Source organism: Ambystoma mexicanum, chromosome 4p, assembly GCF_040938575.1.
Source record: "Ambystoma mexicanum isolate Mex_15411 chromosome 4p, UKY_AmexF1_1, whole genome shotgun sequence".
NCBI classification, from domain to species: Eukaryota; Metazoa; Chordata; class Amphibia; order Caudata; family Ambystomatidae; genus Ambystoma; species Ambystoma mexicanum.
Window position 1 is genome coordinate 1,010,191,579 of NC_090927.1, and position 26,382 is coordinate 1,010,217,960.

At 46.6% G+C, this 26,382-nt stretch overlaps 1 long non-coding RNA gene across 2 annotated transcripts in view; it reads right to left on the bottom strand.

The window, feature by feature from the left end:
* Nucleotides 1-26,382, bottom strand: part of LOC138453595 (uncharacterized) — a 767,559-nt gene that overhangs the window by 553,278 nt on the left and 187,899 nt on the right. For both annotated transcript variants that reach the window (XR_011260476.1, XR_011260475.1), the window contains exon 2: nt 3,325-3,402. This is a non-coding gene — a long non-coding RNA (uncharacterized lncRNA). The remainder of the gene's footprint in view (nt 1-3,324; nt 3,403-26,382) is intronic.

Sequence of the window (26,382 nt, forward strand, 5' to 3'; positions counted from 1 at the left end):
GTCCGTTCAATTCACTCCACTCCACCCGTTCCATCTGCTCCATATGTTCCGTCGACTCCATCCGTTCCATGCACTCCATCCGTTCCATGCACTCCATCCGTTCCATGCACTCCATCCGTTCCATGATCTAAACATTAAGAGACTTCATATATGAAGGAACCATAGCGGCACAGAGTGCTTAGAATCAGAACACCTCTGGAAAACCTGGGCAGTTGTATTGCTTTTGAGCACACGTGCTATCACACAAAACGGTAGTTCAACCAGTGGGTCGCTACTTCCCAACGGTATTCGACTTATGATGCATGCGTGATTTAAAGCACACAGAACGCTTGGCCAGAACAAAATATTGCCTGACATCACATCCAAATGATTTCTTGCAGAGACAGAATCCTGACCCATAAAAATGCACACTCTGATCATTGCAAGACAAATGCAGACCTTGAAGAAACATGAACCAAAATTGGAGACACGACTAAGAGGTGTTGGGGACAATTCAGAAAACACCTGCATTCATTTCTCTAGGATGCTTCAGGGGCAGTAAAAATCATGGTCCTCGCGAGAAATGGATGGACGGAGTAAGAACGTCCATTCCTCAAATAAAAAAGGCAGCAAACAACATTATCACCCAACATAGAATAAGTGGAAAAGATTCATGAAATCTAAATATCACAATAGGAATAAATTGCAACCGAAAACATTTTCAGCAAAGCTGGAGAAATGCCAATATAATTCTAAATTGGTCAACTGGTCTCAAGCTCATTCAAAAAGAGTAACAATGCACACAGATATAAAGCAGAAAGTTCCAATTAACGCCAGCATCGCAATGTCACAAAAAGCCATGGAAAGCGCATCAATATCATTAAAACCATAGCACACAGAAACCTTTAATGCTCACAACAATATGTCATGGGAGGGTATGTTATTTGCATGTCTGCAGTGCCCATTTACCACTAGTAGGGCCTGTAGCACTGCAGGCTTGTTTGGGAGTGTGCAAAGGTGTGCCTCTCTCCAGAACATTACACAAAAATAGAGGCGGTTAAATTGTGCAATATCCCGGCTGCAAACAATACACTTATCACACAAAGTTGCACATTAATGTTTGGGATTAATAGTAAGAACATTTTACACATCTGAATCACTAGATGCATTCTTATATGTTCAGAAAATGCATTGCAAAAATACATATTGTGTGATTGCCATTCTCTGCACATAAGAATACAATGAATAGATTCATCTATTTACAACCAGCAATAATGCATTCAGAAAATGTTTTAAAAAATAAAGGAATTACATATATATTAACGCCAGCCATTAAAAGTATGGCGGCAAAGCCGACATATGCTTCATGTTCTTGATTTCTTTTGAACAATTCAACAGGGCAACAGCCCTTGAGGAAGGTCAAGGGGCGACGTGTACACTATACATGAAAGCATGATGTGTGGTGGACCACAATAGGTTCTGGCCTGTATGTAATGAGTGCATGTCTGGAGACGGAGTGGGCTACGTGTCTGTGTGCATGCCTGATTATGATAAGTCTCTTTAAGGGAATTGTCCTGAAGTGCTGTACCCAGTGCGTGAGCGTGTGATACGAGCGCATAGCCTTGGGGTTTGAAACCTGTGGGACCCCAGAGGCTTTGGACTATGACACCTATGATCCCTTACCATTGAATATTCCGGCTATGGCTGGCGGAAGTAGTAGTCTAAAACACTTGAAGGGCCTACGGTTGCAGGTGTCTCGCGTAGCTGAAAGGTCACCATATTAATTAACATGGTTAGCCTTCCGACTGTCCTTCTGGAGTGACATGTCGATAAGAGGAGATATCGCATATCTTCATGGCAGAAGTATGGGAATAACCATGCCCCGGGGGCTCTTCTGATGACAAGGTGCTTGATATATTGAACTATAAAATACTACCGGGTGCTGTGATTCAAAGGGTGGGTCTAAATAAATGACTGATATTGAGTAACAATGTTCGTATTAACTGAATGCACAATTCCTATAAACAACCCTGCTCATTTTATTCTGCAGTGGTATATTGTAGTAATCTTGCACACATTTTATTTTCAGCATTACATTGTGGCATCATATTATGGATGTTACAGAACGTTAGACCTATAAGCTAACTCTACATGTTTTCAATACAACATACATGACTAGAACCAGAACATACTGGGGTGCTTCTGGATCGTATACTGTTGTTTCATCGTCAGGCAGTATTACGACTGCCTTTTAAACGTGAATACAAATATGAAAAATGTCTTTACATTTTTTTGGGGAGTGGAAAAGGATAGATAAGATGTTGGGGGGTCGGGAATAGTAAAAAATAGGGCCAGGAGTAGAGATTTGGGGGGTTGCACCCCAAACAAAAATATTAATTGATGACATTTTTCGAAATGTTATACACCTTTAAAAGGCAGTCGTAATACTGCCCGACGATGAAAGCACATAGAACCTTCTGGATTATCCAAGCCATGATGCGCCCCTCATGCAGTGGTCAAATGGGTCCAGATTACAGAAACTTTGCACCAGTGGGTGTGCAATTTAGCGCAGTGTTCGACCTAGGGCAAAGTTTGCCAAAAACATTGGGGCCACATTAGAAAACCTTTGCACCATGGCAAGTGCACATTTGCATGGTATTAACACTGAGGCAAAAACTGCCCTAATGCAACATCAAAAAACATACTCTTTGAATGCATTTTTCCACCAGGGCAAAGTTGGCCCTAGTGCTAATAACATTCCGTATTAGCGCTAGGGAAAACTTTGCCCTGGTGCAATATCATTGAAAGAAGAGCATTTTGCCAAGGAAAAACTTTGCCCTAGTGCTACTACTATGTAAAACTGCACTTGTAATTGTAATTGTACAAAGGTTTTCTAATATTGTGCAAATGTTTTTTGCACTAGGGCAAACTTTTCCCTAGTACTAATACTGTGCAAAATTGCATTTGCAATGGTGCAGTTTCTGTAATCTGGCCCATGGTGCCCGGGCACTCACCTCCCTCTTGAAAGTCTGTACCCACAGAATGACTGCGCTTCCATTTATTATTAGATTATCAGGAATGGTCCTTGCAGCTGCTTATGCATTAGTGATTTGCACCCCTCTCCAGGGAAGTTGGCACCATAAGACATTTGCGCGGGAAGCGCATGTTTAGTAATGAGGCACCTGCATGAAGTTCTTCATATGCAAAACTTAATTACAAGAGAATACTGAATCACATAGCACGTACACATGTCACACACAATTGACTGCACATGATGTCAATAGGGCAATTCATGCAAGAGACGCACATGGTTTCAATGTAAGCAATAATGCAATATTTTCTCACCCAATATCAACGCTCTGCTCCACTGGTGTCTTGGGGCCGCCGGTTTCTGAATTCTCAAAAACAGAGTTAACCATGAACCTGTAAATTAGAGCCAATTAAAATGAATTAGAGTTTGGATTAAAATGTAATTAAAACAACGAACCAAATTTCAAAAACAATCAGCAATAATAATATTTTAGGACGCTGTGATTTGGGGCTTTGATTAGCTGGGACAGTTTATTGGAAGCGGGTTTGTTGAGGTGTTTTGTTCCCATACATCCATAATCACATCTTTTCCCCGATTAACATTTTGTATTAAATGCTAAATGTTTGCAATGAAGCAGGTCTTAACACTCACTTAAAATTAACTTGAAATTCGGATTTGCTCCAAGTGTAATTTTCCATCTTGGAAACTGTATGGCGCTGTGGCAAAGTGGTATTAATGGAACAAGGACATAGTTACTTTGCCTCTAAATGTAATTCTGTATTATTTTGTAAGACCAGGCCTCTTACATATAGTTAGACTTCGCTTTCCTCTATCAGGATTACCATACTCAGTCTCTTGGTCTGGTTGTTCCCTTCTTTATTTATTTATTGATATTACCAGTCTCTACTTGGTGTCTTAATCTATTTAACAATTCTGAGTTCTTCTGGGTTCATGTACTTTCTAATTTCTCAGCAGAAAAGTCACAATGCCCTTCTCGGGCTTAGTCATCTTTCAGACTCACTAGAGCCCTTCTCTGGCTCTGAAGAATTTCCAAAACCTCTCAATACCCTTCTCATGTTCTGAGTGCCCAGTGGGTTTGTCTGTGTCCCCTCAGGCTGCAGGTGATTTTCGTTCAAATCTTCTCAATGCCCCTCTCAGATTCTAGGCATCTTTCAGACTTCCCAGTACCCATCCCAGGCTCAAGGCACTTTCTAATATTTCTCTATGCCCCTGCCAGATTATAGCCATCTTTAGGCTTGCCCCTCTAGTCCTTTCAAACTATTTCTAAAGCTTAATAAGGTTAATCTGAAATTCTAGGTCTTTTTTCACTTTTTAGCAGTCATCAGGAAGTTCTTGCCACTTTCCATGCTTCCCAGAGCCCCTCTAAATCTCCAGATGCTGTCTAAAACGTACACCCCTGTCAGGTTCTAGGTGTCTTACAGCCTCATTAACAATCCTTATAGAACCTAGACATTTTGACATGCTTCTCAGGCCCCTCAGGTTTTAGGCACTGTACAAGGTTCTCAGTGGAAGTCAGGTTCTACGTGCTTTTTGGGGTCCATAAAGCCACTTAGATTCTAGGCACTTCTCAGAGCACTCAGGAGGATCTTCCAAAATCAGCTTCCCTGAATGGGAGTCAACGCTGTTCCTATCAGCCTAGCAGTAGAGCAGCTCAATGCTTCCTCCTCTAGCTCTGGACAATGACTAATGGCCTTGAAGTAATCCTACTTTCTTCATACCCCTCCTCCTGATCCTTGATTGGCCGAGAGCTTCCTTCCCTTTTTTTTTTAACTCTATTTGGCTCCAGGATATCTAACATAGCCCCTTCACCATGGTGCTCTGCTCTGTGACCATTTTCATATGACAGGAGACGTTCAGGTGATATAAACCAGGTCGTCCAATTTGGATTTTGTTAGATACAGTTTGTTTATGGAAGCCGCAACATGGAGCTGCTACATCTTTGACCAAGTACTTTGATAAAACACTGGGCCTCATAACAAGTTAGCCGGTCCGGATATAACGGTGCCGGTAAAACTGTACCAGCACCGTTTTCCAGACTGGCTAACTACGAGTTCTGGGGCCGTGTGGCGTCACACCCACCGGCCGCAGACAGATGCAGAACACTGGCACCATTACCGCATGGTGCCGGTGTTTCCGTGGTCCCCATTCCCGTGGAGTCATATAGGACTCCACGGGAATGGGGGGGGTAACGGAATGCCGGTGCCGGAACTACTGGACCACCAGGGCTGTAATGCCCCGGTAATTCCGGCAAGTCCGGCGCTGGTAAATCCCTACAAGTCTGGCAGCAGCCTGCAGGTTTTAGTGGCACGGCTACCGCTGGACACGTAATGAGGCCCACGGTTTTTTAGGTAACTCAATTTTATTTTGTCTCTAGTTATGGGTGCTTTGTTAGACAGTGCTTCCTTTTGTCACTTACATTCATCAACCTTCATCAACCTTCCATATTCCCACCTCATTCTTGATCACTGTGCCTCTTGCAAATCACCCTAGGGCATTGTCAGGCATTCTTAACCTCCTGCTCTATTTAATGATCTTTCCCACAAACTGTTTTGGCTCTCACACACTCATTATTGTTCAGACCACAAGGTCTGTCTCTGTCCCTACACCCAAGCCTACTTACACATGAGTACCTGCTGCAAGCTTCCTAGCACTGCCCTCCACAGAGAATCCCCACCCTCCATTCTCGTTCTTTTTTTCTCTCATCTTCCCTTTCTTATTGTGTCTTTAAAGTCACGTATGGAATGACCATTAGTTCCCCCTAAGACAGCAACTTTCAATGTTTGCCTCGTCTACTGTACGCTCCTCTGCCTGCCATCACTGAAAGACGAATCATCTATAATCAAGTTGCTACAGTCGGCTGTTGTATTCTCTCCTTCTTCCAAGACCGAACCCTCAAGAGATTTGCGGGAGGGTTGTCTGGGTATTTCTAACCTGCACTGCTCATTTTTTCCACCACCCACCTTTAGAATCTGCAATCATCTATTTTTGTCCCACCCTTGTGAAATGTTCAGCAGGCACCGTACAGGAATCTTGGCGCCCAACTAATCAACTTTCTTTCCATTCCTCTGATACAGCCTCTGCCAGCTTTGGGTGGTTGAACTGTCAAACTAATGATCCTTGTGACTCTGCTCATCCACTGTATCCAACTTCCTCTTTTTAACTCATTACATTTGCATCATTCACAACACACAAGATTGGTCACACTCAGTCATGATCTTGCATTTCCAAACCACTCTTAACTACATAACTGGCTCCATTACGAGGTCAGAAGTGCACACAAAAAGGGTGGTGAAATGGTAGTAATTATTGTCACTTTCCTGCATGGCCAAAATCCGAGTTTGGAGGTGAAGTGGAGGATTTACCTCCAAGATTTAGCTACTCAATGTAAATTCCCAACCCCCTCCCATGGAGTCCTGTGGACTTGGTAAATGGGGAATAACACCACCTCACCACCACTGTTAATTCTGCCCGACCGAGTGGCAGTAAAGGTAAACAAGTTTGGAGGTAATGCTAGGGATCATTCATACAATTTCCACCAGACTCCTGATGAGATCCACTATCTTTTATTTCCCTCTTTTGGGGTATAACATGCTGATCTATTTCTTCTCCCTCTCTCCTCCCTGTCCTGTCTTCAGTACGTTTCTGTCACGACTCGCTCCCTTCGCTCCCGTTCCCGCCACTTGGGGGCATGTTTTGGGGCTTATTCCTTGCTGGACATTTCCTCCGAACCTAATGCCACAGTGCTGTAATGAATTGGGAGCGCTAAATCCCTATTTTCCAAACTACTTCCCTTCCGGATCCATTCCAGGTTTTTGGCAGCCAGCATGCTTCTTTAACCAAATGACTGTGCTTCCCAGAATGCCTGGCCCACTGCTCCACCTCCACCCTTGCAGGACAAGGTTGGGTGGAGGATAGGCAACACCTGTGGCTGCAGGTGCAGCAGTCAGCACACCTGAGGCGTGTGCTCGTTTAACAGCTTTAAAAGCCTCAGTCTCACGTCAGTCCAGCGCTGGTCATTGTTTGCAGTGTTCCTGTTTTTGACTAGTCCCTGGTTCCTGGTTCCTTGCCTTTGTACCTACTTCCTTGTTCCTGTTTTCTTGTTTCCTCCGCCCTGAATTTCGGATTCATGAGCTAATTGATTTCTGCTCCCTTGATTTCCCTTTTTGTCTTCCTCTGTTTGCAGGCAGCAATTCTCAGTGCTTTCCCCTTTTAGATGCAGCCCAGTTTGTCTGTGTTCTATATTTCTTTGACTCTGTCCTTTGCTGCTGTTACCCATTTGCCTTAGCCTTCCTCTTAGTTTAGTTTCCTGTCTTTTCCTTGGAGGGGTAGGGAGAAGTTTGCATAGGTTATTTCGTTTTTCCCTGCTCCTGATCCTTACTTTCTAGAGGATCCATTCCATGTTTTCCACTGCACTTCTGCATTTATTTTCCCTTTGATTATTAGGTGTGGTGTGCGGTAGTAGCTAGCTCCTGTGTGAATGCTTATGTTTTCCTCACTATTTTGTAGACACTATTCCCACTTAGGTATTTAGTTTTCCTTCCATTGCTGTTCTAGCCTTTCGGGGTCCCAGTTTCTTCAACAGGATTCGTGGGCTAGCTGACATTCAAGAGGTTTATCTCGTCCTCGTGAGTACAGTTCTTAAGTTCCCTTCTGTAATACCATCAAGAGTGTTAGTACACAGATCCTGTCATTGCTTGCCCTCCACGTGGGTTTAGCGCTGTCAGTACCTGTAACAGCAATTGGGGGTAAGGCGCTTGCCGACTTTCCTCGCGGTCAGGTGCTTACCCCACATCCCTTTTCATATATTGGTTTTGATGTCACACTCTATTTGCACTCCTGGGTTCTAGCATACCTGAGTCGTAGTTCCTGGGTGCACATTTCCCTTGCCATATTCGCTGCCTTTGTACTCGCCTGACTAATCCTGACAGTATGACCAGCCCAAAATTCCCATTGAATATGGCAAGTTTAAGAAAGAAAGGCAGCAAGGCCTCTAACAAGTTAGTACAGAAAGCTTCCCCTACATTTACCTGTGACAATCAAATCACTAGTCTTGGCTTAAATGAACTCCTTGTCACGAATGGGCATTTACGAGCAAAGTATTTTTCCCATAGGATGGCACATCCTACATTGCCTGATCCTAGTTCGATCTTTTGTTCTGATCCCGATTCTATGTCAGCGCAAGCCTTAGCCGCAGAAAACAACACACTGTTAGACTTATTATACAAGAGTACCTCTGTTGTTGAACCCCATGATTCCAGTTGTGCTTCACCTCAGATAGAACAGTTTCATGGTACAAACATAACGAATGGAGGGGTTCCTTGCATAACTTCAGTTTTCTACCCTCAGTCCAAATACTTCTTTGCACAAGTACATACGGTAGTCCCTAATGTCAAGAGGTCTAAGGTCAATAGATTGCTTAAGGGTAATACAGACCAAGTTAGTATGAGAAAGTATAAATCTCAGAACCTGAAAGCAGTTGAGGACAATGCACAATCGGTGTACATCCAGATTGCTAGTGCAGGATCCAGCCCTGATGCCACTATGCCTCCCCCTGTGCCTACTGATAGTGATGTACAGTTAATGCAGGGCATGCTAAGAGCTAAGCTTGAGGAGTTAACACAAGAATTCATTTCTTTACAAGAGGAGAATAAGATCTTGCACGCATTCCTGAATACACCTCAGACTTTATCCATTGATGTTGATGAAGTGAACACAGTTCAGCCCCTGAGTGCAGAGACTTTGGTAAACCATGATAATTGCCAATATGTTAGATCTATTGGAAGTGAAAGTCTTTCTTCTAGCACAGCGCTCAATCTGGGCACAGTTTCTAACAATTGTTCTGCTGATTGTCAGGGATTGCAGTTAGCTGAAGATTTACAAGCCACTCCTTTACCTAAAGTTTCCTGTGTAGCAGTCTGTCATAATTCTGAGCTAGCACACATACAAGCTTCTGATCTCCAAACACAATACACAAAGGTGGCATACACAGATTCAGTCACTACAGTAGGCTTAGGTCCTGCTCTTGATACAGCTGCTGAGACTGAAGTAGATGTTAAAGCTGATGTGGAAGACGATCTTACCTCTGGGTTCACTCTTCCTTCTGCCAATTCTGATCAATACGAACAGTCAGAGACAGTACAGATTTCATGTTCTGATGAACTCATTCCACAGTATACAGAACCAAAAGACCAGCAGGCGATTCCTGAACTGTTGATTGTTAATCTGCCTCTTTCAGAAGCTAAGACAGAGGAATGGACAATTGACGAAATCCTGATTAACAGAGACTTTACTATGGTGATTCCACTGGTTGATTTTGACTTCCACAAAGAAAGAGACTCTGTGTCACCCACTAAAGAAAAGGACTGCAAGGGTACAGTTCAGTCCTTGGTTACTGGAGCCAAGGAGTCTAATGCCCTAAAGGTGCCCTCCATTCCTGAGCCACTAATGTGTCTATCAACTTCTGAGACTTCTGTGTGTCCTCCTACAACCATTGACTCTTCTATGATCCAATCCACAGCCCTGCAGTCATCTTTGGTACACGTGTCTTCAATCAATGAACCGCTGCCATGTCTGCCATTTAATCAAGAGCCTCCACCATGCACGGGGTTAGTCCCAAAGACCCTGACATGTTTGGATTCAGCTACCGAGATGGCTCCAACTCGCATGCCTTCAGCTTCAAAGTTTCCTCTAGCCTGCCTGTCTTCAGCTACAGTGACTCATCCAGAAGATCATCCTTCAGCCAGAGAGCCTCCGGTAGTCCATCATATGTGCATGTCTTCAGTTCCAGAGTTTATTGCTTGTTTGCCTTCAGTTCATGATACACCGGTATCCTGCTTAGCTTCGCTTCCAACATCAGAGGTATACCTGTCTACACCATCAGATCCTGCTATATTTTCTACTGCTCCAGACAGTCCTCCTGAATCCCAAACATTTACTGTCGATGAACGTTTAGATTGCCTTTCTTTTGCTTCAGGAGGAGCACCAGAATGCCTGCCTTTTCCACAAGACGATTCTCCCAACTGCTTCACTTTAGCATCAGAGCCTCCTAAAAATGCAGCATCAGAGTTTGAGACTTTTGCCAGCTCCCGCTTCAGAGTCATCAAGCTGGACCAAGTGGTGAGTTAGAACCACTCACCTGGGTGTGCACAGGGGGTGGTGCAGACCGGCGTATTACCCACAGAACTTGTGCAACAGAATTCCGCCAAGAAGCACCAGTTGGGTGCTAGTAGCCAAAGGAAGGGAATGACTGCTGCAGTTCAAGATGTGTCTGTTATTGCTCCTTCTGCGAGTGTGCCTGAAATACCAAGTACTGTGTCTATCACTCCTATCGGTATGCCAAACGTCCCTGCTGTTGTATTCAACGTGCAACAAAGTGGCTACACGACTGTCACCAGGAGTACCAGCCTCGTACAACCCATGGGACTTCCAGGCATCCAAGGCGTAGAATATGTGCAGTCAAACCTTAATCATTTTCAACCACAAGCCTTTTCTCAGATGGATGACAGAAAAAGATCTGAACCTCTACCTCAGCCGCCACCTTCTCTAATGGCTGAACATGAACATTTCCTGAAGCCAGCAACTTCCTCACCTCCCGCAGGTCCGCTCTCGGCAGAAAGGCTAACAGAACTTCTACCATCGTCTAAGGCAAGTTGCACCAGCCTGCCTCCCTCCTCAAAGACTTACAAGGGTCCACTCCCAGTGACTGAGCTTCCTGGACCTTCCAACTCTGCTCCAGGTCCTGCAAGTTCTTCATGCCTTTCTTCGAACCATGAGTCTCTTCCTCACCAGAAGTCACCGTTTCCATCAGTATCACCTCCAAAGACAACACACTCCTATCATGGAAGCCCATCTGCCTTTGCCCACAAGCCACCATTTCCATCAGTGCCACCTCCAAAGAAAAAGCACTCCCATCATGGAAAGAAGAAGACTCGTACGGGTGGCGGGCACCCGAAGAGGGCCGTAGGAGGGGGTATACTGTCACGACTCGCTCCCTTCGCTCCCGTTCCCGCCACTTGGGGGCATGTTTTGGGGCTTATTCCTTGCTGGACATTTCCTCCGAACCTAATGCCACAGTGCTGTAATGAATTGGGAGCGCTAAATCCCTATTTTCCAAACTACTTCCCTTCCGGATCCATTCCAGGTTTTTGGCAGCCAGCATGCTTCTTTAACCAAATGACTGTGCTTCCCAGAATGCCTGGCCCACTGCTCCACCTCCACCCTTGCAGGACAAGGTTGGGTGGAGGATAGGCAACACCTGTGGCTGCAGGTGCAGCAGTCAGCACACCTGAGGCGTGTGCTCGTTTAACAGCTTTAAAAGCCTCAGTCTCACGTCAGTCCAGCGCTGGTCATCGTTTGCAGTGTTCCTGTTTTTGACTAGTCCCTGGTTCCTGGTTCCTTGCCTTTGTACCTACTTCCTTGTTCCTGTTTTCTTGTTTCCTCCGCCCTGAATTTCGGATTCATGAGCTAATTGATTTCTGCTCCCTTGATTTCCCTTTTTGTCTTCCTCTGTTTGCAGGCAGCAATTCTCAGTGCTTTCCCCTTTTAGATGCAGCCCAGTTTGTCTGTGTTCTATATTTCTTTGACTCTGTCCTTTGCTGCTGTTACCCATTTGCCTTAGCCTTCCTCTTAGTTTAGTTTCCTGTCTTTTCCTTGGAGGGGTAGGGAGAAGTTTGCATAGGTTATTTCGTTTTTCCCTGCTCCTGATCCTTACTTTCTAGAGGATCCATTCCATGTTTTCCACTGCACTTCTGCATTTATTTTCCCTTTGATTATTAGGTGTGGTGTGCGGTAGTAGCTAGCTCCTGTGTGAATGCTTATGTTTTCCTCACTATTTTGTAGACACTATTCCCACTTAGGTATTTAGTTTTCCTTCCATTGCTGTTCTAGCCTTTCGGGGTCCCAGTTTCTTCAACAGGATTCGTGGGCTAGCTGACATTCAAGAGGTTTATCTCGTCCTCGTGAGTACAGTTCTTAAGTTCCCTTCTGTAATACCATCAAGAGTGTTAGTATACAGATCCTGTCATTGCTTGCCCTCCACGTGGGTTTAGCGCTGTCAGTACCTGTAACAGCAATTGGGGGTAAGGCGCTTGCCGACTTTCCTCGCGGTCAGGTGCTTACCCCACATCCCTTTTCATATATTGGTTTTGATGTCACACTCTATTTGCACTCCTGGGTTCTAGCATACCTGAGTCGTAGTTCCTGGGTGCACATTTCCCTTGCCATATTCGCTGCCTTTGTACTCGCCTGACTAATCCTGACAGTTTCACAATATCAAAACCTTGAACCACTTCCATTCATCATCAGACCCTCTATCTAGCATCTCTTTTCCCAGCATAATTACTAATAGTTCTAACTTCCCCTTGCACTGCCTTTATTTTATTTTATTGCTTATGGCGCAAACCTAGGTTAAGAGCAGCGCAGCGCTCTACAACTGGATTGTTGCCAGAATTGGGCTTGGTATTTTATACAATAATACAGTACTGTTGGTGGAGGGAGAGAAGGATTTTTATTCCTATGGCAGGTATTGTTGAAAGAGCCATGTTTTGTAGTGTTTTGTGGAACTGGAGGATGGTGGGTGCATTTCAAGTATCTAACGGGATTGAGTTCCAGATGGTCGGGGCATGGCAGGAGAAGGTCTTCTCTTTGCATGCTAGCTTTGACTCCAACCTTTTGATAGCTTTACTAAGAGAGGTGCAAGAACCTCCAGAGGTGTGGAAATTAGCTGCCAAGTATGGGGGTGTTCAGTTTGAGACTGCTTTGTAGGCCATACATGCAGTTTTGAATATGATCCTGGCAGGGAGGGTGAGCCAGTGAAGCGTGTGCAGTGTTGGAAAGATACGATTGAATATGCGGGCACCTGTAATAAGGCAGGCTGCAGCGTGGAGTGCTACTTTGAGGGGAGCCAGATGTGTGGTTGGAAGCCCATTAGGGAGGGCATTTCCCCCATCGATGTGTGAGATAACGATGGCTTCGACCGCCATACAGAATGTGTTCGGGGGAATGAAGGGTTTGCGCAGGGTGTGGATCTGTAGCCATGCGGTTTTGCCCTTTTTGGCTATGTGCTTTTGGAAGGAGAGTCTACTTTCAACAATGAAGCCCAGGGATTTGGCTGAGATTGACAGCTGAGGGACGAATCCTTCCAGACACATGTCATCCAGCCATCGTTGCACATGTTTCTGTTTGGTGGGCGGACGGATGAAGACAAATTCGGTCTTGGTCGAGTTCAGTTTAACCTGATTAAACTGATCCATTAGCTCATCTGCCCAGTGCAAATCCCCAGCACTAGCTCAACCCTCTATTGGCTTTCACAACAGATGCATCAGAGACACTGAGGGACCAATGGACAAAATGCCATTTGTTGTAGAATTTGATGCACTACAAGTGTGTATCATCGACTTTGGGGCTAAACTCTAATCCGTCAAAAGCCAATGAGGAAGTGCAATCGTCACCTTTTTTTTTTAAGTACAACAAGCCCGTTTCTCGTTCCCAGAAACCAGAAAAAAACGGCATCATACAACCATATTTAGAGCATATTATATCCTTCTTAGCACCCCCATCCCTCATAACGCTCATTTGAAATTACACCACTTCTTTTTTTTATACTTTTATAAAGTACATCTCACGAATCTCGCCCTTGACTCTACAACTCTTTTCCTTTAATAACTATGTTTGAAAAATATTGCATAGCCCCCAATGACTTGTTCTCCCCTTTACATATAATTTGTTGGAAAGTCAATCATCACATATTAATCATCTCCTCTCTATGGAGACATCTATTATTAAAAGCCTTTCATGATCACTGTCAAAATGAAAGGCCTATCCACATTTAACCCAATTCGATTTATGCAGCATTATGGACTGCGGATCAGACCTGAAAGGGCGTCAGAGAACTGCACAAATAGTGTTTTGGCTGTACGTAAATATATTCCATGGTCGAACAAATCTTTAAGCCCAACACATTTTATGTATGCAATAAAATTATCAACAGAGTTGTGGTCAGTAAATAAATAGGCAAGGAGCAATTTTGATCACGTAAATCAAGAGAAGTGACAATCGTGCTGTAGGACTAACGAGCAGAGATGGTGAGAGTGTGGCTAGCAGGCAGAAGAGAGGGGAAAGGGAAGGGAGGGGTGGGAGTATTAGCTACAAATCCATAGCTCTGCTATGGAAAAGGAAAGGATAGTTAGGACAGATGGTTATCATGCTGTCAATAGGTGGGAGGGAGTGATGGCAATGGTAAAAGCATGAGGGACCTCATTATGAGTTTGGCGGGAAATAAGAGGTGCATCTGCAAATCTACTGCCAAAATCGCTTCCTATTACTGCCAATCGGGCCTGTGGCATTACTACAGGATTATGAGTGGTTATATGGTGGAGTAAATCCCCATTTTTGGATTATGTAGGTCTCTGTGGGATTTTTTACAGAATTACCACTAGTGGTTATACTGTGTAGTTAATACACAGAATTCTGAGGGTAAACAAGAGGATCTACGTCCTGAAAAATGCTGGAGGTAGATGCTCCACTTTACCGCCATACCTATAGCACAGTGGTAAAGTGGCAGTAAAGGAGTTTGTGGTCAAGAGCGGCATGCGCTGATAGTGGCAGAGGTAAGAGGAAGGTAGGGAGATAAATAATTAGCAGGCAGATTAAAACGTCACAGATCTCGTAGGAATGAGAGACGAAGACCAAGCTGATATGCTCAGCTTTCGGTGGCCTTAGAGAGTAGATCATCTTGTTCGGTTACCAGACATTTGGTCGAAAAAAATTGGTCGGCTGGACAAATGGTCGAACCAATTTGGTCGAAAACCAAATGGTCGAATTTTTTTTTTTAATTATTTTCACCCCTTTTTTTTTTTGGGGGGGGGGGTCCCCCTCCAACCCCTTTTTTTTCTCTAAAAAAACCTTTTCTTTTAAAACGAAAACCCGAAATATAAATATATAAATAAAAAATAAAATTCGACCATTTGGTTTTCGACCAAATTGCGTCGACCAAATGTCTTTCGACCAGTTTTCAGTCGACCAAATGTCTTAATGCTTAATACTCTCTTGCCAATGCTCTAGCCTGGTCCTCCTAGCTTCACAGCTGGTCTTTTGCTGTTAAGCTTGATCTCACCTACTATTCGTCCCCGTGTAACCTTGCGTTTGGCATCCTTCGTGGCCCAATGCTTGGGTCGATTCCTTTAACACACTGCAGTCTTTCTCTTGCAGATCTTTAGCACTCCTTTTGTTTCAGCTACCACTTCTATGCAGATGATATAAAACTGACCTTTCTATTGCGGGCTTTAACATGTCATCCTACCTTACAATTCCAGAGTTATTGCCACTAAGAAGGGTGGCTTTTTGCAACCTGATGCAGAATACATCAACGTCAATTGTCTTGGAGATTCTTAATCAACTACAAGAAGCTTGATCATGGAATGGTGCATGCATGTCCTGGCCGATATTGATCTTCTGGCCATGTGCTTCTCCTTCACCCCCCATAATTATTCACCCTGTTGCCCGCAGTCACAGGATTAATAGAAGCTCCACCCACTAAGGAGCAGAACTAGGTGACGCACGTTTGAGGGAGTTGGGTTTGGGGGAAAAGGCGCGCTGTGGCGTCAGTTAAGTTTTGGGTAGCGGTTTGAATAAAGGTACGTTCCAGTCACCTCTCCGTGTGTGTACGTGTTATTCAGAAGGGCCCGATCCCAGCAACACTGGCGACGAGGACCTGGGAGTAATTTTTGCTGGGCAGTCCGCCCACCATCTGATCCATCTCCCGGGTGAAAAGGCCCCACAAGACAACACATGCACCAGACACAGGAGACACATGGCCTCCGCAGCCCCAAAGGAAGCAACCGGTGAGTGGAAGCCCAGACCCCAGGTCACAGACACCCAGAAGGTAGGGGCCTGCGAAAGTAACTGGGCCCAACACGTCTAACGCTAACAGGCTTACAGCATTTTGAAGAAGCTTCCCCACAAGTGATTCCCACATCTAGAAAGTCATGCATAACAGCGCTCTCATTAAAGCAGAGTACCCCGCAAAATGAGCAACCCCACTTCACCCCAGCCTGCACGCGCGGCCAAGTCCATCCAGCTAAGGATGCCGCCACCGTTCTCCACAACACCACAAGCCACCAAAGGGCCAAGGTGGACTGAGTGGATGGAAGATTTCCACCACTTTGTGAGGGGGTCAGGGGATGGAGACTCCCCTTACATAATTGACATTTTCCTCAACCTGGTGGTGGGGGAGGAGTAAAAACCATCGTCAAGACAGTCTCAACTGCTGAACAAAATGACTGATTAGTGCCCTAGACAAACTACTCATATCGAGACAAACCGTGATTATGAGAGCTACCTCTTCAACCAGTGCTTTCAGAAGCCACAAGAAACGGTAGACAAACTCATAACCCGCCTAAGAGTGAAGGGAACACACTGCCAATTTGATGAATTCTCTTTAGAAGAGGGCGTGGCCAGCCAGCCATGGAGTAGGACGTGCTCCAGAGTGGCTGCTCCTATTGATCCGATGTCGATCCGTATTGAAGCACATATACGGACTGAAAGTTCTGAAAACATAAGCGGAGGTGTTGGAACGTGTTCCCTGCCACAGTAGCAAAGGACCAGTTATTAGTGGCAAGGAGGCCCGAGATACGAGCAATTCAAGGTTTGCTGTGGGGAACACGAAGTCCCACAAAATGGCGGCTAACAAAGACTCTGGGTCTAGCAAATACCCTGATCGCCGGAACGACTGAGCAGGGCTGTCAGCTGTGACCGAGGACTCGCTTCGGACGGTGAGCTGAGCGGAACACTTAATCCGCGAAACAGCATTAAGCAACGTGCTGCACTGTGGGGCGAGCCTTGAAGAGGAAGTTCGAAAGATACATTGACGTGAGCGGCCACTGACAGCAGTGCTTGCGAAGCCCGCTTCGGCCGTGGTGCTCGGCGGATCATCGGAAGAATATTCAGCGGGTGCTACATTGTGTAACAAGACATGAAGAAGCTGATCGAGGACCAGCAGCTCGAGTGTGGGCCGGTGCGCAGTGACTAAAGCAGCCGTCTGTTGCGGGGCTTGGTCGTGGCGAGGCAAGCCCGGGAGCGGGATATTGCTGCACACGGAGGCGCGAGCGAGTCCCCGGATTGTAGCAATGATCAGCTAGGGCAGCCGCCTGGAGCTCTTGTGGCGGAATCGGTAAGAGCCGTGCGCTCGAACTCTCTGATACATTGTTATGGGCGTGTGAGGCAAACAATAGCTTGTGTGCACCGGACTAGAAGTAGAACATTACGCTCAAGCAGAAAGTGTAATTAAGGCAGCAAGTGGCGGCTTATAAACAATATTCGGCCAATATAAGTTCTTACTTATATTAGTAAGAACGTGCAATTGTGCATTTAGCAGTAGCGGCCACTGGGGGACATTTTGACACTGTTGGGCTGGCCCAGGCAGTGGTGATCTTGCACCCTTCAAGATAAAAGAGGGTGCAGCATCAGGAGCTGGGGGCACGAGTGGTGACTGTATATCAGCATATGACCCTGCACAGAGTCACAAACTGAAAGCCAACACGGGAAGACACGACCTGTGGGGTGGACTCAAGCTAATGAAGAAGTGAATAAAACTGCGGCGGATACAGGCGGCTGTGCATAGCGTGCGCAGAGCCCCAAAAAGCTGGGTGAACTAGACAGAAAGAAATAGTGTTCCCCAGGATGCAATGAAATAGGATGAAACGTGGGAGGACACAACCCACTCGAGAATTAACCCAGCGAGCACAAGCTAAATAGAGGTTTTCCTGAACAATTGACCCAGAACTGTGGTGCTACTCTGAGGCAGCATCAAATCGGAGGAGCAGCATCGACAAATCTAAAGTCAAGCAACCTAGGACACAGACTGAGGCTGCAAGATGACTGGGCCAGGGGCCATAAGCAAGAACAAGAACAAACAATCCACAATGGAAGCATTCGCCAAGACGCAACTACCTCCAACGACCCCAGAGCCTAAGGGCGCGACAGCACTGGCGGAGAGCACCGTAGCGACGGAAAACCATCAGATTTTGGCCGCTATCACAGAGCTGAGAGACTCATGGGGGACAGCGATGGCAGACCTGCGCACTTCAATGGAGGCCAAGATAGACGCAGTAGGCATTGATGTCGCTTTGCTACGACAGGATGTTAGGGCATTGACAGAGAGAACGAGCAGCCTGGAAAGTGCGGTGAAAACCAACTTGGATACTAGCGCTAACAATGCAAAGGAGGTGCAAATATTAAAGCAGCAGGTAGCTAACCTGGAGAATCGTGCGGAGGAAGTGGAAGGGAGAGCAAGGAGAAACAACATCCGCGTGGTCGGCCTGCCGGAGGGGGAAGAAGGCCAAGACCCCACAGACTACGTTGAGAACCTACTCCTACAAGAAATAGGGGCCGAAAATCTTTCGCAAGGATTCGCAGTGGAGCGTGCGCATAGAGCCCTTATGAGGAATCCAAAGCCGGGGCCCCCCCCGGGCAATAATCGCTAAAATACTGAACTACAAGGATTGTGAGAGGATCTTGGAGTACTTTCGCAAAGGAGGAACGATCGAAAGGGCTTCTTGCACCATCACAGCATATCCAGACTATACAATGTTGGTCCAGAGACAGCGGTACAGTTATGTGGCAATCAAAAGGAGGCTATGCATGGCGGGTATAAAATATATGCTTCTGTACCCCGCGAAATTGAAAATGCTGCACAAGAGCAAGATGTTTTTTTTTCACACCCCCGAAGAAGCAACGACATGGCTAGACCTTCAGGGTTGTCCGGAACGAGATGCAGAGCAAGCTCGAGAGGAACACGATAAGTGATGGAGACATTGCATGTATGTTGATGTGATGCAAAGCGGGTACCCGAGTAGAAATAATGATGGTGATTATTAGTAAGGGGTGCAACTGAGCAAGATCGATATTTAGCGGGGATACCATTGACTTTGGTGAACTCAAAGGACTTGAATATAGTAGCGCGCACACATGCGCAAAATGTAAGTGTGTTTGAACAATAGCAAATAGGAGCGGCAGGACGCAAGCACCCTACCCCCCCCCGAGTAACAGTAGTAGTTGTAGCAGGTTAGCCACTAGGGCGGCCTCACCCTGCGGAGCTTCGAGTACAGGCGGGAGCCAGAAAGAGCTAGATGCGGGGGTGCCTGAGATCCAGGGATGGAGCTGGGCAACAGTTGGGGGGGGGGGTTTGGGGGAGAGAGGGCGGTTGGGGGGGACGGGGAGTTGGGTGAGTTGGGGAAGGAAAGGGTGTTGGGAGGGAGGGAGGGGGGGAGGGGTGTTTGAGGGGTTTGTAATTAAGGGAAGTTTGAATTGGGGAACAAACCTATATAGACAGGAACAGAAACGAGAACTGGACTGCGCTGATGGGAGGGGGATAGGAAGTATAACAAGCCATGGGGGACCTTAAGATAATCACATGGAATGTCAGGGGCCTCAACAGCTATTTAAAAAGAAATAAGGTTATGTTATACCTGCGCAGACAAAAGATAGATATTGCGCTGCTACAGGAGACTCATTTGACATGGGAAAAGCTGGTCGCAAAAAAATGGAAAGGGGTAGTTGCGGGCTCGACATATTCTGCCTATGCTAGAGTAGTGCTCATCTGGGTGGTACCGCATGTCCCCTTTCACATGTTGCAGGAAACTGCGGAAGCGGATGGGAGAATGGTTATACTGAGGGGATTAGTGGAGAATAGGGAGATAAGTATATTGAATACATATGCACCCAATCAGAATACGGCATCATACTTCAGAACCTTGATCACTAACCTTAGCATGTGTATGGGAAGTGCCGTGATCTGGGGCGGAGATTTTAACTGTGTACTAAACCCCAGGGTGGACAAATCAGATCGGAAATTGGATAGACCTGCCCCGGCGGCAAGAGCGCTGCAAACACTGCTAGACGACTTTGGTCTGGCGGATGTGTGGAGAACGAAGCACCCCCATGAAAGACAGTACTCTCACTATTCTGCCCCACAACAGCTGTACACGAGGCTGGACTATGTCTTAGCCACTTCGGACATAATGATGGAAACGGTGCAGGCAGAATATAAAGCGAGGGTCTTGTCAGACCACTCGCCTCGCCTCTAGTTGTTGGCTGGCAATACCGCCCCACAAGAGCGAGGATCCCAACATGGCGGCTCCGGGCAGAGGCGCTTAAAGATCCCCTTTTTAGGGAAGACATAAGGGAGGAGATCATAAACTACTTCGAGGTGAATACGGGTAGCGTGGACACAGCGAGCACGCTATGGGAAGCTTTTAAGGTGGTGTTGCGGGGTGCGGTCATAGCAAAATCTAAAAGCCTGCAAGGAGGAATCCTGACTGATCTACACGAAGCTGAAAGGGAGCTGGAAAAAGCGCAGAGGGGGAATGATGATACGGGAATAGATACGGAGCTGATACTCAAATTGCAACAGACATGTGCGGAGCATTGGGATAGGCTGTGTAACCTAAATTATAAGAAATATATAGAGAGGCAGAATGCGGGAGGAGATAAAACGGGAAGGCTTCTGGCATGGTTATACAAGAGCGAAAACCCTAGACCCACCATTAGGACAATAACAAGAGAAGATGGCAGTGTAGCTGACACCCAGGAGGGAGTTAATCGGGAGTTTGCAAATTACTAGAGGGAAATATATGGGGATGTGGATAAGAGCAGTTATGAGGAAATAAAAGAAACACTAGAAGACATAGGTCTGCCCACAATAAGTGCCGAGGAAAGAGAGTAGCTGGATGCACCGATTACCCTAGAGGAGTTAGAAGAAGTGGTGAGACAGCTACCTACTAGTAAGGCCCCAGGGGCGGACGGGTTTCCAAGTGAGTTTTATAAAGTGTATAAAGCAGAAGTGCTCCCCCCGATGTTAGATATGCTAAACGAAGCGTTTGAGACGGGACGGCTGCCAGAGTCGCTCAGAGAAGCAATTATAATACCGCTTCCTAAGCCCAACAGGCCTGGACGTAGCTGTGGCTCCTAGAGACCACTATCAATGCTGAATCAGGACAGCAAGATACTGACAGCTGTCTTGGCAAACAGACTGCGAAGAGTCATAAGCAAACTAATACACCCCGATCAGATAGGTTATGTTCCGAATAGGAACATAACCCATACCCACAGGCGACTCCAGCGGGCTGTCGAATGGGCGAGCAAAAACGAGGGTGAAATGGCAATAGTGTCTTTAGACGCGGTAAAGGCCTTCGATTCTGTCAAGTGGCCATGGTTGCTGGCAGCCTTGGCGGGCTATGGGATGGGGCCTGGATACATAAGATGGGCAAAGATGCTATATAGTGAGCCGTTGGCCAGAGTCAAAACTGGAGCCTTGATTTCTGAGAGATTGCGACTAGGCAGAGGTACTAGACAGGGGTGCCCATGGTCCCCTATGTTATACATACTGGATTTAGAGCCTTTGGCTACATACCTAAGACAACAGTATGATACTATAGGCATCAAGGTGGGAGGGGAACGACATTTGATTTCCTTGTATGCAGATGATTTGTTGCTGTACGTGCAGTACCCGGAGGAGAATTTCCAGTACATCCTGGAGGTTATGGATAGGTATGCAGGGCTGTCTGGCATAGCGGTGAACCCTCAGAAGTCCATCATTTTCCCGCTAGGCAGCTATAAGGATCCCTATCGGGCAGCTGCCGGCGCTGCAAGCTCCTTGGGCTGTTGATACATTTCGGTACCTTGGAATAGATGTGTACCATACAGTTGAAAAAGAACATAGGAATAACACTGAGGTAGCTCTAGCTAAAATTGAAAAGAGTATGAAATTTTGGGAGAAGCTGCCACTACCAATGATGGGGCGTAGTGCAATGCTTAAGATGGTGGTTTTACCCAGGCTTCTGCATTATTTTGGGAACATCCCATACCTCATACCTGGGATGTTTTTCACCTGGCTAAACGGCATGTGCAGGGATTTCCTGTGGCAGGGCACCAGAAATAGGGTGGCACTATGGAAGTTGCAGAACTTTTACGAAAAAGGAGGGATAAAGCTCCCTAACTATGAGGTCTACTATGTAGCGAGCCAACTGCAATACATCGCTAAATGGCTTTCTGATGAAGCGACCCCCGAATCCAGGTTGTTTAGGGCAGATTGTGCCCCATTTTATTTAAAAGAAATGATTTGGTTGCCCAAGACAGAAATGAAAGCGCGCCGTGAGATGATGATGCTTGGGTGGAGGATCTGGCGCTGGGCATGCCGGATGATGGAAAACCCGGCCCCATGCTCCCCGCAGATACCGCTGGTTGCGCTAGCTGGAGGAGATGTGCAGCTACGAATGATAATTAGGAACCACTGGGAATCGGTGGGGTTGGTAACTATGGGAGATGTCTGGCGGGAGGGGACTATTATAAATTTTGAAGAGCTGGGTGAGGAAGTAGGAATACACGTGGGTCAGTATATTACATACCATAGACTGGTGCGGGAAATCAAGAAAACTTGGCCTGAAACGGTACTCGAAGAAGTGCCAGATGGTACGGTAGACATGATATATGATATAACGGAGGGAGGGCATGAGATTTCTAGATTGTACGAAATGATGATGTCCAAGGTTGGGAAAGAGCTAACGCAACTAAGACTAGACTGGGAAGCTGAGGTGGGAGCCCTAATAGAGGACAGGATGTGGGAACGTGCCCTGGGGTATCATAAAAAGGTGTCAAGAAATGCTAAGTTGAAACAGATACAATTGAATCTTACGCACAGGGCTTACATGACACCCCTGAAGATATCGAGGTTTGAAAATGCCGGCAGACAAGCATGTCCCAAATGTGATGAAGAGCAGGCTGATACGGTACATATGTTCTGGTCCTGTCCGGTGATTGAGCACTTCTGGAGCGAAGTAGCCGGGAAACTAGCAGAAAAAGGGGTCACTATTGTTATAGACTCAGCTTGGGCCTGCTTACTGGGGGGTTCCCTAGGTCGCAGAAACTGAAGCATGTCAACAACTGAAGGATTTAGCATATGTGCTCGCAAAAAGGAGGATTGCCATGGGCTGGAAGGCTTGTCAAAGGCCACGGGTGGAGATGTGGTGGAATGAGTTGCAGAAGTGGGCGGAGGCTGAGACTATGGTATGGCAGGAGGCAAGTAACATAGTGGGAGAAGAAGAGGTGGGAACCCTGTTGGCATGGAAATTGTTGGTAGCGGAACTGTTTGGAACATCAGATCTGATGGAATCCACTGAAAACCAAACCCCACCACGCAGTGAGGATACAGAGGAATAGGACTAATAGGCTCATAAGGGGGTGGGATAAGGGGTGCAGTGATCAAACTGTGTAATGAACAATGAGAAATTGTAGTATTGATATTTGCACTGCATATTGGGTTTGTATTGGTTTTGTTTGTTGAAAATGCAATAAAATTTTAATAAAATTAAAAAAAGAATTCTCTCTAGAAGAAGCAATACGCCTGAGAGTCATAGAAGGCTGCCTATCACTCGAACTTAAAAAGCAGCTGTTAAAGAAACTGCTCTCCATCCCCGAAGTCAGCGAACTCGCCCGCATTTTCGAAAGAGTCGATGCGCAGGCTGTGTCCATGACCGGCACCAACAACCCAAAACAGGATTCAACAGAACATCACTCAGAACTCATAGCCGCATCCAGTCCCCTCGCCACAATGACAAAGGCCCACACCCTTACAGGCCACAAGCACCACAAATTCCACGCCGACAGAGACAATGTTACCAGTGCAGCATGGCATATCCACACTCAGGCTCCTGCCCATCACTGTCACAAAAGTGCACAAATTGTGGCCGAGAAGGACATTTTCATTCAGTATGTAGGGAAGGGAAGCCTTTCCCCACAATGCCACTCCAAGCTCCAGTCAGAACGCCTTTCCGCCCGACGTTTCCACAATACGGGGCGCAAGGATACTACCAACAGAACCAGAGGAGACATGTGAGAGCGGTTCACAAATATCCAGACCATGACTACGCTCAGGCACCTGAGTACACAGATCGACCGCACCCGCTAACAGACGAATATGACAATCCTCCAGAAGGGTATGGCGAAGACACACAATACTATGATCCGCCAGCGACAGCATATTTTATGCAATATGACTCACATAATCCTGATGAATATGTCAACCTTGTACTTGACCATGAAGAGGCCAGAGAAGCCCCGAAAATACCGATCAAAATGGAGAACTGCCTTTTCCACTTCATGGTGGACTTGGTGCCACCGTGAATATTATGGGCGAACAAGAGTACATGAGAATCCCCCAGCCACCAGTACTCGAGCCCTCACACTCCGGGATCTTCCAATGGCGTGCGGCTATGCCGCTACAAACAATCGGACGTTTCACACTCAGGTTCCTCCTAAATGGACGTCAAGTGGACACCACCATCCACGTAAACAGATCTCTCACTAAAGGAAGATGCCTGTTCAGCTATCACACCGCCTCTCCCCTTGGGCTAATTGAGATCCACGTAGGTGGAGGAGACACCATCACCTCCACCACAATCCGCCAGGAGCCGAAGGAACAGGTCAGGGCAATACTCCAAGAACAATCTCACAACCTGATCTCGAAGGTGGACATTGAACACAAATTCCCAAGCATATGTGCGGGTTTGGGAAAACTCAAAGGTGCCCCAATCAAATTGCACATAGACCACAACGTGAGACCGGTGCCACAACACCTGAGAAGAGTCGTGTTTCACCATCAAGAGGCAGTGTCACGTGAACTTGAACAATTACTGGCTGACGGCATTATTGAACCAGCAACAGGACCGACACCGTGGGTTTCCCCCCTTGTCATAGTGCCCAAAGAAGGGGCCAAGCTACGGCTATGTGTCGATATGAGGGTGGCCAACACCGCCATCCAACGCGAGAGACACCCGGGCCCGTGCATTGAGGACATGATTGTACAATTGAACAATGCACGCATGTTCTCCAAACTCGATCTAAGACAAGGCTACCACCAACTGGAATTACACCCGGAGTCCAGAGCTATCACAACCTTTGCAACACATGATGGCCTATTCAGATACCGCAGACTGAATTTTGGCATCTCCTCAGCCGCTGAAATTTTTCAGGCGGCGGTGCGGCAGATCATTAGGCCAATACGAGGAGCGTTAAATTACAGCAATGACATTCTCATCTTTGGCTCGTCAAAAGAAGCACATGATGCAGCGCTGTTTGCCACGTGTGAAGCAATACAAGCCGCTGGGCTCACACTCAATATTGAAAAATGTAGGTTCAGCAAGGCCAAACAAAGATTTTTCGGACAAATTTTCTCCAGTGAGGGGATGTCGCCTGACCCTGAGAAAGTGGACACCATCACAAGTCTCAAGGAACCACAACAAGCTGCCGATATTCGCTCTTTCCTGGGGATGCCGGGTTACTGCGCCAGGTATATACCACACTATGCATCCCTCACTGAACCGCTCAGAAAACTCTTACAGAAGGATGCAATTTTTGCATTGACTCCAGGATGTCAACACGCATTCAATGACATCAGGAAAGCACTCACCGAGGCACACCGCCTGGCCTATTTCAATCCAGACTGGCACACAGAAGTGATTGTGGATGCAAGCCCAGTTGGCCTAGGTGCAATCTTAGTGCAGACTAGCAGAGTAGACGTAAACCCCAGACATGTGGTAGCATATGCCAGCAGAGCTCTGTCCACCCCAGAAACGGCATACTCTCAAGCGTAAAAAGAAACTCTTGCCGCAGTTTGGGCATGTGAACACTTCCACAACTTTCTAATAGGAAAAAGGTTTACACTGATAACAGATCATCAAGCCCTGCTTTCCCTGTTCGCCAACCCTCACACCAAGGTGCCCCCGAGGATAGAACGTTGGGGCATCCGACTTCAGGAATACGATTATGAGATCATTCATCGACCTGGGGGTGACTTAAACCACACCGACTACCTGTCACGACATCCGGTGGGGCCCCCACTAACAAGGAGAGGAGATGTTGCATATGTCAACTACATAGCTGAAAACTCCCTACCACCAGCGCTCTCATTGGACACAGTCTCTGCAGTGTCTGCAGCAGACCCCACGACCGCACTTGCCATCAGTTTGACGTCAGCCAACAAGTGGAGAGACCACCGACGAGTGACGCTGGCTCACCCGGGGGTGTGCAGAGAAGAAATTGAGAGACTAGCGAGAGTACACAGTGAACTAGCGGTGAAAGATCACAACATCCTACTCAGAGGCTGCTGCATTGTAATCCCAGCGGCTCTGAGAAAAGAAGTTGTCCGCACGGCACATGAAGGACATGGAGGAGCCGAATACACAAAGAAACAACTGAGGTGTCACATCTGGTTCCCATTCCTAGACGCTGCAGTTGACGAATGGGTGAAAAACTGCCACGCATGTCAGTGCACGTCCCCAGCCGAGACCCCGGCTCCTATG